Source organism: Natrix helvetica (genome assembly GCF_964273705.1).
Source record: "Natrix helvetica genome assembly, chromosome: 1".
Lineage (NCBI taxonomy): Eukaryota > Metazoa > Chordata > Lepidosauria > Squamata > Natricidae > Natrix > Natrix helvetica.
In genome coordinates, this window is record NC_138548.1 from 89,304,602 (window position 1) to 89,320,068 (window position 15,467).

General features: G+C 42.2%; 1 long non-coding RNA gene across 1 annotated transcript; it reads left to right on the plus strand.

The window, feature by feature from the left end:
* Window positions 1-2,477: 2,477 nt before the first annotated feature.
* Window positions 2,478-15,053, plus strand: LOC309385441. The gene is made up of 4 exons (XR_014174217.1): window positions 2,478-2,623; window positions 5,540-5,606; window positions 7,587-7,639; window positions 14,967-15,053. It is a non-coding gene; the product is annotated as an uncharacterized lncRNA (long non-coding RNA).
* Window positions 15,054-15,467: the final 414 nt, after the last annotated feature.

Sequence of the window (15,467 nt, forward strand, 5' to 3'; positions counted from 1 at the left end):
TTTAAAGTTTTTTTAAACTCTGTTAAGGCTGTTATAAGACTTGTACTACAGTTTCTTTTTGCACTGAAAAAGGAAATCAGAATATCAAAAAATTGGTCTGTATGTACAGGGTCAGGGGTTATTACAGCAGGATATTTTCTATGATGCTGTCCCGTAACTTCTAGTCTAATGCTTCTTTGTATATGAGACACTTTTAGATTTACTGGGCTTGTTCTATTATTGCTAGTATAGGTAAAAATATTAAGACAATGGATTAGGATACTTAAAATCATACACTCAAGTATGTTGCCTTACAAGATGCCATTGTATTGCATCCAACTCAATAATTCTCTTTTTATACAAATAGCATTATTAAATACACTACATTTTATTTGATGATGTGCTTCTTGCATTGGAGCTTTATGCTTGACATTGCTTGATTAATTTATTACATTTTCACTGTCTTTTTTCCCCACTGTCCATTTCTATGCAACTCCAGGGTTTTACAAAAAATGAGGAAATCTGCATAATGAAAACAGGAGCAAACTATTTAAAAGGCAGCCTGCATATGACCAGTCCCCAAATCCTCAAAAGAACACTAGAACTTAAACGATTTGCGAAAAATGAGATTTTGACATTCCCTATTTCAGGGGACATGGTGTCCTACAGCATGGGGACAACTACAGAAAAACCTGTGATTATTCCTTAATCTCCCGTTGGATGAAAAGTCGTCTGCAGGAATGCATAAATTGAAAAATCTTTATAGGAGATAGTTGGAAGCCACATCCACACAGGGTTTTAAGGGTAACAGTCAGAACTCTGAATTGAACCTACAAATAAGTTAGCAACTATTGCTATTACAGCAAAGCACTTCTGAAAAACCTTACTAAGAAAAATGCAGACTTGTCCAGGCAGTCTCTAGGAGTCAATACTGAGTCAAAGCACACACAAACACACAGTTTGATACCTCATTTATGTGGATGTCAAACTTGCTGTATCAGACTAAGCAGCTGCTGCAGGCATATCATCATTAAAGGATAAAGTGTGGCAACACTGTGTTGCTAGATTGTTATATAGCCCTTGCCAAGCTCTGCAACTTAGTCTCATCCTGTTAAGAGTATAATTCAGTTAACTGCTGGGCATGAAAGTGCGAGAGTGCCATATTGCCTTCACCTCAGACAATGGAAAATTCTTGATGTTTCCTGACATGGTAATGAATTCAATGTGCAATGGACTTCCTTGGACTCACTGAACAAAGTAGTGTTTCAGATTAAATGCCTGAAAATAGTGCTATATTGACATTATGCATGGCTAGATTTTCGAAGTTGCCCCTATATCATTAGTCTTGGTTGATTCCAAAAATGTAACATCAGCTCAGGCTGGTTGATATTTGGACAGAGTTGGCAGGACTGTAATCTAGACAAAGTTTTTTTTTTGGGGGGGGGGGGGATTCAGAAGTCAGGAGTGGCAAATTATATTGTTGCCAAGTAAGTTACATGGAATGCATGGTTGCCAGGCACTGAGCTTGACTTGAGAGAGTCCCTACCTTTTAAGACCCTGCCATAGGCATCTGGCTGACCCTTGCTGCAAACCATGGCAATGGTGGGTTTACATTTTTTTACTACCTGGTTTGCTCATGCACGCACACGCGCAATACTTCTGCTCATGTATAGAAGTGTCCAGGTGGGTGGGTGGAGGCTCCCGCCACACCACTACTGGTTCACCTAATCTGGGCCGAACCGGGGGTAACCCACCTCTGGTTCAAGGCCAGTAGAGGTTTTTTAAAGCTAATCCTAAACACAAAACTAAGATGCTGAAAAATGGAACATTTCTCATGGCATCAATCAAAAGAAACATGTAACAATTGCGTGTTTTCATCCCTGGAAAGCAACACAAAAGAAGTCATAGCAAAAAAGAGAAGGGTTGCAAAAAGAAAAGTCCCTGGTCCCTCTCACCCTGGGAAGAGAGGTTGGCTGCCTTCCTCTTTGTAATTCAGATCCTAGCTCCTCCTGGTGCCTCTTGCACATCTTGTTTTCCTTTTCTTTAGATTTATATTATGGATTTACATGTGAATAGTGGTTTTACTGCCTTTCCCTGTTAGTAGGGCTGGCTGCTAAGTAAGCACTGAAGGAGGTAAGAAAAGTGTCCCAAATGAGACAGGACAAATACCAGAGATATCCCTGAATTCAGAAATGCATCCATCCATCAATATAATTTTCAGAGGTGGGGGTTGATGTTCCCCAATTACCAACAGTAACGTGTGCTACTGTTTGGAGTACATTAACAGTGGGTGGAATATCGTTTTGCTAGTTGCAGAGAGTCCAACCAGACTGATAAATGTGGAGTCTCCCTTGAAAAGATTGCCCGCATATGGTGCTGAGACTGACGGGGTACTTTTCTAAGGCCAATGCCAGGTCTCTCCTCCCCTATTTGATTGTTTGCTTACTGACAAAAAAAAAGGTAACTTCTCTTTTTGGCCGCTGAGGTGAGGCTGACAGTTGCTTTTGCCGCAGACCGGCAGTAGGGAGCCGAAGGCGGAGCCTGCTGGTGCCCCAGAGCCGTTCAAGTTTAAGGATTTAGCGGGCGGCCGCAAGGAAAAGACTTCGGCTCAGCAGCTCGGCGCGCCTTTGAAGCAGCAGTCCGGGTGAGCGAAGGCTAGTGGGGTCCAGGGTTGCGTGGCCCTCGATTCGTTCGGGCTCCGAAGGAGCAATCTCTTCCTAAGCCCGGTCGCATGTGGGGCATCCAGAGAGGAGTCTTGAGATGGGCGCTTGCTGGTTGAGGGAGGTGAAAGCTTGTGACGCTTCAGGGCTGCATTCCCCGGCCTTAAAACTAACGGGCAAGGCCCGATCATAAGGGCATTTTTACACCAGGAAAAACTGGGCTCTCGAGCCTTTAGCTGCGGGTTTAGAAAAGCTTCGGCCGCGTTCAGGTAGGAATGCTGTCCCCCCCCTCCTTTTCTTATGTCTTTAGGTTTCGTCCCTTCGCGGAAGGCGACAGGATGATACCTTACAACATTTTAGTTGCTGCTGCTCCCGGTTTTTTGATAAGCCGGACGCCCTTCAGAGGCGTTTAGTATTCTGTTTGTCCGGAGTCTCTTTAGTTGAGACTGGTGGGGGGAGGGGGAGGTTTTGAATGTAATGTGCAGTCTTGCTGCATTTAGAGACTTTTCCAAATGCATGTAAAATGTTAGTGATTTTATAAGTTAAAGGGCAAAAAATGCAACATCATACAATTAAACCACTGTCGGCATCATAAGCAGAGAAAAGTGGAAAAGAACCAAAACAAGATACACATCACAAGACCCAGTGAGGAATAGTAACACAATTTAGAGCAAACTCCCTCCTTTCCTATATTATTAAATCTAGGCCAATGTTCCATCTTTTCATTTCTTCAGCATAAGGACATTTCAAAGGGACCCTTCGGCTGTTTTGGCCAAGAGAAGCACTGAATGTTTGCCCTATGTGTAGTGCTGAAGGACAATGGACTTTCACAAAGTCCTCTTCTGAAGGAGATCTTGCCTCTTGGCATTGGTCTGCCTTCCGAAATGGTGCTGATTATGGTTTGAATAATTCTTTGTATTGTGGGATGAAATTATTTCTAGCCAGTCCTGTAGGACTTCATAAACATCTAGGAATGATATGTTTGTGACCAGATGAGGTCAGTGTTTCCTTAGTCTTTTTACTAAAATAAGATCCACACCACTCTTTGCCTACTTAGTTTATGAGCATTATTTCTAAACGTTTCTTAGTTTATAACCATATATAGTGGATAGAATTTTCGATGTGAATAGGCGCCCTTCTTTTTAAGAGACGCCTGTACTTTTCTGGCAAAATTCTATAGTGGAGCCATAACTTTTATACCATTCAGACTTGATGCAATGAATATGGGCAATACAAAACAACTTCCTACCCACCTTATCCCCTTATGATTAACAAGAGGAAACAGATAGGCTTAAGACTGAAAATCCTCAACAGCAATGATCATATTCTTTTCTCCCACTCAGAACATTGCTGGTGGGAAAATTCAATTTGTGGAAACTTCCACAAATAAACTGGAATACCTGTGATAATGTAAACAGTGTCTCAATAACAAATCTTCCTTTCCGGTAGAAGAGGTGCCCTCCTCCTGCATTCAGAGACCTCTTAGCTTATTCTAGCTAGTTTAAATTGTTTCCTAAATATTGCACCTTTATTAATTTCTGTACTTATTCTGTTAACAGAATGAGGAGAATATTACTCAGCAATTATTTGAATCTCACACACAAGCACATTTTGTTGCAAGGTACAATGCATTTTCCCTGCATGTAATCACTGTGCAAGCAGATCAATATGATAGAGAAGATATTGATTACTTAGATTAGTTTGATTAGAGAAGATTGGGTATACCCATGCCATAGATAGCATGCCACTGATAATAATTACATCAACAGTTTTAGCATGTTTATGCTACTCTGTGCAAACTAGATTTCTATTGTAGATATTACCTTGCAAGCTAATATATTGTTCTTTACATTCCACCTTCCACACAATCAGGATGATAGGTTATTGCAGCATTTGGTATTGGCTCTAAACACAAAAGTGGGGGAACTATACTATGGCAACTTCTTTACCCTCCTTTTTTCCTAGTTTTCCCCTAAACTATATCTATCCATTCATGCAGAATATTTGTTGGGCTGCTTCTTCCATTCAAGTTTAATTGTGGTGTATGCATGTGTGTGTGTGAGAGAACATTCATTCTTGTCTTTCTGCAAATTCAGAGTTTTCTTGAATATACTGGTGTTCCTAACTTACGCTGAAGCCAAAACAACTTGCAATCCAATATATTTCTAATCCAAAAAGATACCATTGAACTGAATGAGCCTTATAGCCAGCTAAATAATATTGTAGCCTAAATCCTGACAGCAAAACCAGCTAGGCAACTTCATGCAAAGTAAAGGATATCTGTTGGCCATGCTGACTGAGAACTGTGGAAAAATGCCAGATTGGAAGAGACAACTTTAGTTGTCTGGTTTCTGGGGACAGATTTTAATGGGCAAAAACAGTGCATGGAGGAACTCCTTTCATAAAGCATATTGCCTTACTACATACTACATGGTGGGTTTTTTTTTTTTTTTTTTTTTTTTTTTGTATTTTTCTTCCTCTGGTTCTTGTGAAAGCTTTGTAAACCTTCCAGGCACAATCCTAATGCATTCTTGGCAAATGCCTAGTCATGAATGCTGCCACCGCCCACTTTATTCCAGGCAAGCAGTACATCACTAATTCATATCAAAATCTGGCTTAAAGAACTAGAAGGGAGAAGAGAGAAACAAAAGGACAAAGAAAAATACTGCAACACAGCAGCAGCTATGAGTGGACCTCAGAAATAATAAGGAGCTGTCTGCCTCCTTTTTTAAAAAACTCGAGTGGAGGGGTGGGGTGGGGAAGAATCTTCCTTCTTGTTACTGACTTTTCAGGCTTTGATTTTCATAGGCTTCATTTACTTGGATAGACAGATCAGATTTTATTTTACCCTTTTGAGTTACCTTCTGTATTCATGGTCTCATGTATGATTATACTTCTAGAAAATGGACAAAATAAACTACATTCTCCTAACAGCATTCATTATCCTAACCATATCCTGCACTTCTGGTAAGTATTGTGATATTTTGGCATTTTTAGTAACTTCATTTGGGATGAAGTAAAGCAGTAGACAATACTCTGTAAACAGAATTAGATGTATCCAATAGCATTTACCCTTACTGCAGTCCATTAATATGCTTTCTGGATAAAAGTCTCTAGAGATTTTGTTATATACGTAAGTGCTATACTATGTCTTCTAAATAATGTATATACGATGCATTTAGCTAAACAGGAATGAAACTTTAAATGCGGGAGGCTATAGAAACACTAGGGACCCAGATTGTTGGGGGCAATATGCTGACTCTGTAAACTGCTTAGAAACGGATGTAAAACACTGTGAAGAGGTATATAAGTCTATTGCTATTGCTTCCATAATGAATAATGTCTGCACGCATATTTGTAATGCTAGGCAGATAGCAAAAGTCGGCCCTTCATTTTGCCGCAAGCAGTACGTGATAGGTACAGTATATCTCAGTCGGAATGGGACAACTCGGCGCAACCGGCTCACCACCACCAATTCACTACTGTCGTTGCTTCTCCCAACCCATTGTTGCCAAGTTTTTGCAGGACAACTCAACATGGCCAATTCACTGTAGGCAGAGCACAGAGTGGCAGTGGTGGCCGGGTGCTTCCCATTTTCACATCCCTTGCCACCAGCACTGCACCAAGCTTTAATCCATTCAGAGTTCAGGCTGAGTGGTGGAAGTGAGGTTCGAGCCTTTCAATGGCAGCAGCAGTGGACAAGGAGTGGAGAGGCAATGACGGCTAGGTGTGTCCCATTTTCACATACTGTACATCCCACCACCACCACCACAGGCCATTTGGCACTGGTGGGTGGGATGGGCGATGGAGAGGCTGTAGCAGCCGTTGTATCTCATTTTCACACATCTCACCACTGCCATAGAACAGCCAAAATACTGCTGTCACTAATGGCCTGTGGCAGTGGGTATTAAAATGACCACCGACCCCCTGCCTGCCCGACACTCTGCCAAGCGGCTCATATGCCAAATGGCTTGGAAGTCAGCGTGGCAGCAGCTGCAGTGACATGAAAATGGGAAGTCCCCAGATGCTGCTGCTGTCGTTGAGTTCTGCCACCTGCTCTCTCAGCTGCCCAGCTTGTTCTCCCCCTGGTGGGAAATCACTGGCTACCGCTGCTGCTCTGCACTCTGCTCACCCACTCACTTGCCCACCCAGCTCTCCCTCCAGCTATCCATGGCAAGTGGCCCCATGACAAATTGGCCATGTTGAGCTGTCCTGGGATGACTTGGTGGTGGCAGTGAGTGGTCAAGCCAAGCTGGCTGTACTAAGTTGTCCTAGATCCTGCCTCAGTAGGGTGTTTGAAATTCTGGATAGCCAGAAAAGTAGTTTGAGTTCCTTTCCATATTCGGCTATTCATATATAAACATTTTAATCAGATGTCTATTTTACAATGTTCAAATGTTGGAGAGTTAGATGAGTCCAAGCTCTGAATATTATTATTTTTATCTGTCAATTATCAATAGAAAAAAAAGGCTGTTTATCTCATGGTTTGCTAGATTGCTATAGTTCTTTTTCAACTGATTTCCTAAATTCATGTGCTAATTTTTTCTTTTAAAAAGAGAAGGGTTAAAAAAAAGTTGTTTTGCCTGGATGGCCAATTAAACAAAAATCTTAGTAGAAATAAAATAAGATTTCTGGAGGAACAGCAGATTTCAGCAGATTCAACCCATATATTTTTTTTCAACTCAATCTGGATCACTTTCACAACCTGTCTCTTGCCAAAATCTTAAAGCAGCTTTAATCAAATATTCTGCTAGTCCTCATATGCATAAAATTTAAAGGTTCCCCTCCCTTAGTTTACCAAGCAAGACTGTTACTACGTGACTGAGATACTAGATGTAAGATAAGTGAATGGTTCTACAGAAGCCTGGCAGATAAAAAAGATACTGTTTATGTTTCAGGCTATGCACTTCGATGTTATTTCTGTGAACAAAGTCCTTTTCTCTGTAGAAGCAACCTCACCTGTTCTGAGGAAGAAGACGCTTGCTTGCAAATTAGAATGGGTATGTATACACTGCAAGAATAAACTGAATTTTGGCATACCTATGTTCTGTATAAGTATGTTCTGCTACAAGTGTGTATATCCTCTGAGAAGTTAAGCTCCACTGTTAAGTAAATCACAAGTTGTGATTTCGTACACTCTCATAGTGAGTATGAGGCTGTCGCTATAGAAGTTTTTCTGTCAGATTCCAACACATTATTTTAAAGCTTTTGAACTAAAAAAAAAAAGAGGTAGTGAAATGATATTTTTGCTTATTAAGAAAAGAACACATGTCCATTATCAAATCTTAGTATGTCACATTTTTTAAAGAAGGCAAAATGCTGTTTGAAATCCTGATGGTTGGAACAGTTGCCAAAGGAAAAATGATAAAACTCAAGGATTATAACACAATGCTTTTTCAAGAATATTCATAAATTGTAACACTCATGATGGCTGAATGCAGGTAATCCTCAATTTACAACAGTTCATTTAGTGACCTTTCAAAGTTACAACAGCACTGACAAAAGTGACTCATGACTGTTCCCCATGGTCATGTGACCAAAATTCAAATTGGCAACTTACATATATTTATGACGGTTAGGGTGGCCTGAGGGTCATGTGATCCCCTGACAAGCGAAGTCAATGGGGAAGGCAGATTCACTTAGCAACCATATTATAGCACTAATTTAACACATACAGTGATTCATTTAATCACTGTGGCAAGAAAGATCACAAAATGAGGCATAACCCATTAACAAATGTCTCACTTAACAACAGAATGTTTGGGCTCAATTGTGGTTGTAAGTCAAGAACTACCTGTATAGGAAATTATCCTAAAAAGAGAAATCTGCAGAAGCTAGAAATTATCCTAAGTAATCCACTCTGGTAAATTACTTAAATCAATTAGAGGCTTAATTAACCTCTGTGGGCACTTTGACACCAGGGGTGGGTTCCTGCCACTTCTAAACTCTTCTATAGAAGAGGTTCTACAAATCTACAGTGCCGTTTAGAACCGGTTCCAGCTCCCTCCCCCCGCCTGTCTGCACATCATCAAAATGAAGAGCGAGAGGAGGAATTCTGGGAGTTGAAGTCCACAAGTCTTAAAGCTGTCAAGTTTGAACACCCCTGCATTTTTTTTCCCCAAAGGGTTAGGGGTGCAAGGGTCTCGTAACTTGACAGCGTTAAGACTTGCACACTTCAATGCCGGAGTTTCTGAGCCAACATGACTGGAGGAGGAATTCTGGGAGTTGAAGTCCACAAGTCTTAAAGCTGTCAAGTTTGAACACCCCTGCGGGTTTTTTTTCTAAATGATTAGGAGTGCAAGGGTCTTGTAACTTGACAGCTTTAAGACTTATGTGCTTCAAATGCCAGAGTTTCTGAGCCAACATTTTGGTTGCTAAGCAAGAGCATTGTTAAGTGAGTTTCACCACATTTTACAAGTTGGCCACGCCCACCCGGTCACATGACTGCCAAGCCACTCCCATTCAGTCACATGGCTGGCGTGCCACTCCCACAAAGCAGGCCACACCTACAGAAGAGGTTCTAAAAATTTTTGAAACCCACCAGTTTGACACGTACCTTGTCCCCCATCAGACTTTTTGTCTCATTAGGATTTTTAACAGGAGGCGTCTGGCAGCAACTTTTTCTGACTTAACACATTTTTACTAAAAGGCATTCATAAAAGGCTTTTGTAAGCTACAAGAGTTCATGAAAGCTTATGCCTGTTAGTAAAATGTATTAGCTGGGAAAAGTGCTACTAGAGTCCTGATTTTTTGCCACCATAGATTAATGTTTCTCCTCCAACAATGTTAATAAAATTATGAGTTCAATCATACCCCTACAAAAAGGTGATAAAAAAGCACTTGGAAACCTAACCTACGGTAGTTTGACAAGAATGCTCAGATTCAATTTCGGTTTCCTGAAAATTACAGTCTTATTTAATATGAGTTTTCTATTCCTGAAGTCATCCACGTCCCAAATCTGAACCTTACTCCTTCAGCTTTTCAACTAGGGTGGGCTCAGAAATTAAAAAGGGCTGTACAAAGTTTTGGATTATGAGTACAACTGGGTGCTTAACAGCATCATTCCTTTGGCCCCAATTCTGCTTTTATCTCCAGAAAACTGCTTTCTAAGATCTGGATGTGACAGCTTGAGTCCCTCCAGAAATATTATACCAACAGATGTTAATATTACAAAAGTATATATGAACTTAATGAAAGAGTGACATTCTATAGAAAGAGCATGCAAGCATCCTTTTGTTTCGTCTTTTAATGACCCCTTAATCCCTTGCATCGGGGTGGAGTCAGGGCAACTGAATGGAGCTCAGTGTTCACTGGCCGGATGACTTTCCTGTCGCCAATGCAGAGTTCGCAGCAGATATTTACTCATTGCGCCCAGAGAGAGAAATATCTGCCTCTACCTAGGATCGAACTCACAGCTTCCTGTTTGTGAGGCTCCACCTCTAGGCCACCGCACCACTCGCCTGCAAGCATCCATGAGAAATAAAAAAGAATGAATTATGTAAAATCATTGCCCATCACCATCATGGTTTCTCTTTTCCATTGGGAGAGGTACCTGAAAACAATCACTAATTCACAGATTGATAAGATTGCTTTTCTTTCAACTAGGTCATTGTGTTTGTTTGTTTTGTTTTATTTTTATTGGATTTATATGCAGCCCTTCTCCCAAAGGACTCAGGGCGGCGTACAACATTAAAAAACACACATCCCGAAAAGTTAAAAAGAAATTAAATATATATCCAAAAAAACCCCAAATCGAATTTATAAAACAATACATTTAAAAAATGAGTTAAAATTAACAGGCCAGGCCGGCTTGCTGGAAAAGCCAACTTTTTAGGGCGCGTCGGAAGGACCGGAAGTCAGGGATTATGCGAAGCTCCGGGGGCAGCTTATTCCAGAGGGAAGGCGCTCCCACAGAGAAGGCTCTCCCCCTGGGGGTCACCAGCCGACACTGTCTGGCCGACGGCACCCTGAGGAGGCCAACTCTGTGGGATTGTACTGGACGGTGGGAGGCTACTGGTGGCAGTAGGTACCCTGGGCCTAAGCCATGGAGCGCTTTAAAGGTCATAATTAATACCTTGAATCGCACCCGGAAAACAACCGGCAACCAGTGCAAGCCGCCTAAAAGGGGTGTAACATGGGAGCACCTAGGTACCCCTATGACAACCCGCGCGGCCGCATTCTGGACCAGCTGAAGCCTCCGGGTGCTCTTCAAGGGCAGCCCCATGTAGAGAGCATTGCAGTAGTCCAGACGAGAAAGGACGAGGGCATGAGTGACTGTGCACAGAGCATCCCGATCCAGGAAGGGGCGCAACTGACGTACCAGGTGAACCTGGTAAAAGGCCCCCCTGGTCACGGCCGTCAGGTGTTCTTCTAAACTAAGCCGCGTATCCAGGAGGACTCCCTGATTGCGAGCCTTCTCTGAGGGGGCTAAAATTTCTCCCCCTATCACCAAAGATGGAACAAGGTGTACAAATCGGGATGACGGAAACCACAGCCACTCAGTCTTGGAGCGATTGAGCTTGAGCCTGTTCCTCCCCATCCAGATCCGCACAGCCTCCAGGCATCGGGACATCACGTTGAGGGCATCGTTTGGGTGGTTTGGGGTAGAGATGAAAAGTTGGGTATCATCAGCATATTGATGATACCGTATTCCAAAACCACAGATGATCTCGCCCAGCGGTTTCATATATATGTTGAACAGGAGGGGTGAGAGAACCGACCCCTGGGGCACACCACAGAGATTGGCCTGGGGGTCGATCTCTGCCCTCCACTCAAAACAAACTGTGACCGATCCGACAGGTAGGAGAGAACCACCGTAAAACGTGCCCCCCACTCCCAACCCCCCGACTTGTCGCAGTAGGATATCATGGTCGATGGTATCAAAAGCCGCCAAGAGGTCTAATAGGACTAGGACAAAGGAGCAGCCCCTGTCCCGGGCCCGCCATAGATCATTGACCAACGCGACCAATGCTGTCTCCATGCTGTACCCGGGCCTGAACCCCAACTGAAACGGATCCAGGTAGACAGCTTCACCCAGGTATTGGGGAAGCTGATGTGCTACCACACTCTCAACAACCTTTCCTACAAAGCGAAGGTTGGAGACCGGACGATAGTTGGCTAAAGAAGCTGGGTCCAGGGAAGGCTGGGTCCAGGGAAGGCTTCTTAAGGAGGGGCCCTCACCACCCCTCCTTCAAGATTTCCTGCCAATCAGGGGACAAAATACAAGAGGAGAAAGGTCTCTCTAAACTCTTTGCCCTAATTGGCAAAGTAGAAATTGAAAGATTTATAATCATAATTTAATTCTTAAAGGAGCTGCAACTTGTTTTCAAACTTTTACAGAGTTTGAATAAATAGAGAAGCATTATGCTCATTTGAGATCTGAAGTCTTTCTAAATCCTTTTTGAAGCATGCTTGCTCAGCCCTATAATGTATGCTTCCTATATGCCAATGGTCCATACAGCATCTTCTTCATGGATCTCTCAATCCACGGATAACAAAATTAAAACACCATTCTTGCAACTCATCAAAGTTTATAGTCACAGACTTCCGGTTCTGGCGGCTACGGCAACGGGCAAGAACTTTGCCCGCTCCCGCTCTTCGGTGGGCTTCCCCTGTCTTCGGGGGGGCACAGGACGCCCCGGAGAGGCGTCCTGCCGAGGGAGCGGCTCGCGGAAGGCTCTGGCACCGGCGGCGGCTGGTGGGGGCTTCTCCGCTTTGCTCCAGGCACCGGGGAGCAGTTTCGGAGGGCGCGCCTGCATCTCGCTCTATGCTGATCGGAGAACGCAAAACTGAAGGAAGCAGCGGCGGTGCGGTGAGATGCTTCCTCTCTTCATCCCCTTACTTTTGAGTTGATGGACTTTTCACTAATTTTAAAAGTTAATCTTTCGGATTTATTCTTGGAGGAGCAGCTGGAGGGGAGGGGGATTTCCCCCCCCCTTGGACAAGCGGCTTGTAAAAATTCTGCTCTCGCCCCCAGGGGAAGGAGGAGGGAGGAGAGCCAACTAATGATGCCTCACCCCAGTAAAAGTGTTTTTCATGGGACTTAGTTCCAGAACTTATTGATGACCTGAGAACTTTGTGAACTTTTAAAATTTTTCCTATGCCTCTGAGCCCAAAGCTGGCAGGGCAAGATGGCACACTTCCGTTGTCTTCATGAACTGTGAAACCTGACTCCACCTTTAAAATTCAGGCTTCCGGTCTTTGTCTCCGTGTCACCCAGAGGAATCTCTTGTGGATTGTTATTTCCTGAACTCTTTGGAGAAAAAGCTTTCATCTATTGCTAGATTGACTAAAGAAACTCCCACCTGTTTGGATCTTCTGCCTCCTGGACTCATCTGCCTGCTCTACTTCTCCAGCTGCCCAGTCTCTACACTGACTGATCTCTTTGTTTTATAAATCATGTCTCCAAAAAGACCACCCCCTAGAAAACCTGGCTTTGCTACTTCTGCACCGACATCTGCAACATCCAGTCCTGCCACACAGTCAAAGATTACAGAACTGATGCAACCTAAGATTACAGAGATGGATTTGCAACAAATGCTCCAGCAACTCATACAGGGCCAGGAAGAAATTAAGAAACAATTAAAAGAAATGAAGGAAGAAATTAAAGAGAATCAAGTCCAAATTTATAAGAACTCACAGAGACTGGACCTTGTGGAGGGTGGGGTGGCGAAGGCGAGAGGGGGGGTAGAGGCTTTACAGAAGGGAAACAAAGAACTTGATATCCAACAAATGAAAACAGAGTTTGAGAGAATGTCCTTTTATCTTAGATTTCAAAATGTAATAGAAGCAGATGGGGAAAATATAAGGGACATTATGACTAATATTTTAGCTGAATACATATACAAAGATAAATAGCAGATGGAATGGGAGATAGATCTGGTCTATAGAGTGAATTCAGCATATGCCAGAACACACAATGTACCCAGGGAGGTTCATATTAAATTCCTTAGGAAAAGCACAAGAGATGAAATTCTGGGTGTACAAAGGGGGCAAACATTGACATATCATGACAGGGAGATAACCATCCTGAAGCAGATCCCCCAAAAAATTAGGGAGAAAAGGAAAAACTATTCGCAATTGGCGAACAAATTATACCAGAAGGGGGTGTGGTTTAGATGGTTGATGCCTGAAGGTATGCTGATATTCTGGGAGGAGACAAGAATCAGAATCAATACACCCATAGAGGCACAGGCCTTTATGGAAAAAAATAAAGCGAACCTAGAAAAAACAGAAGACACCACAATGGTCACACAGGACACGGGAGGGGCCGGAGCTCTGCCAGCGGGGGGTGAAGGGGCAACACCAAGAAAGCTCAGATCACAAAAATGAATAAGAAAACCACAATGTTATAAACAGACCGAAAGTAATAATGAAATTATATCTAGACTATATATCATAACTATATAAACTGATTGAAAACTACTTTTTCTAGAATTAATATGCTGATTTTTTATGATTATGTATTAATGTTTTATATTTAGATGTATCCTATGAGTTTGGAGGGAGGGGGCGTCTGCCACACTTGCAACTGCCAAAATTTGTAACCATTCCACTTACCCTTTTCCTTATAAATGTTTTAAAAAACCAATAAAACTTTTTGGAAAAAAAAAGTTTATAGTCACATTAACTCTGCAGTTTCTAATCTTGAGCAGCAGAGACAGTAGCTTTTATACTTGTGCTTTAAAACTAAAAGGTGCTACGTAAATCATTGAGTTATTTTGAGTGATTCCGGTGCAGTAGAGATCTTTGTGAGATGCCTCTACGGGAGAAAAGTTGAGGGAAAGAAAAAGTTATGGATTACCAACTTTTTTTCTCTCTAAAGAAATTCCCAGAGCACTTTGAAACCTTCCAGAACATTACGGAAAATGGTATAAGTGGCAATGAAAATTGCCTCTGACCTCGTTCTTACAGCAACCTCTACTGCAGGGGTATCAATTTTGCATCGACACAATGGCGTAACCTATCATGATTCCCCCCTCTTCGCTAAACGGTGTGGGCGTGGCCAGTGTGTGATGTATCTGGCATGTGGGCTGCGAGTTTGACACCCCTGCTCTCATGGATTTACAGTCCTAAAAAACATGTATGGACTTCTCTGAGGAGAAGTGTGCTAATTTCTGGATCTACATATGATAAGACAAATATTGGAAAAGGAAGATAGTGCAAATCAAGGAAATGATTTGTTTTTAAACTGTTATTTGAAATAACATTCTGTGTTATACTTTTAGTGGCAAAATAGATATTTTTTTTTGTGTGAAAATGTATCTCTTGCTTGTATTTCATCAGAAGCAAAATCGATCTCAATTTATATTTTGATTTACTTTACAGTGAATTTGAGAACATACAGGTGCTGGAAAATGTCGCAATGCAGCAAAGATGTTGTAGCCCGGGAATTTAGCGTTGACAGTTTTAGACACCTTTGCTGCCAAAGAGATTTCTGCAATAAGAGTCCAAGCCTCCTCGTCAGTACCACTCCCATTGGTATTTCAGCAGTGATTGTGGTTTGGATGATGTCCCGATAATATCGAGATACAAAGTAATATGTTCTCTGCATATCCCAATTCTCCCCAAATATACAAGCACTTTTACTGGAGCAACTAAAGCTATTTGAAGAAACAATGTCTTTTTAACCAGAAGTGTTAATGCTAAACCAAAAAAGAAATGGAGAAGAAATATATAAAAATGGAAAACCAGTTTTGTAAGAAAGTACTCTCACTCAGTGCATGTTGATTGTCTTTGACTATTGAGTCTTCTCCTTAATATTTAATCTCTGGTTAACCCACGGCAACAAAAGTTTTTATTTATTATATTTCTGGGCAGTTTTGCTTT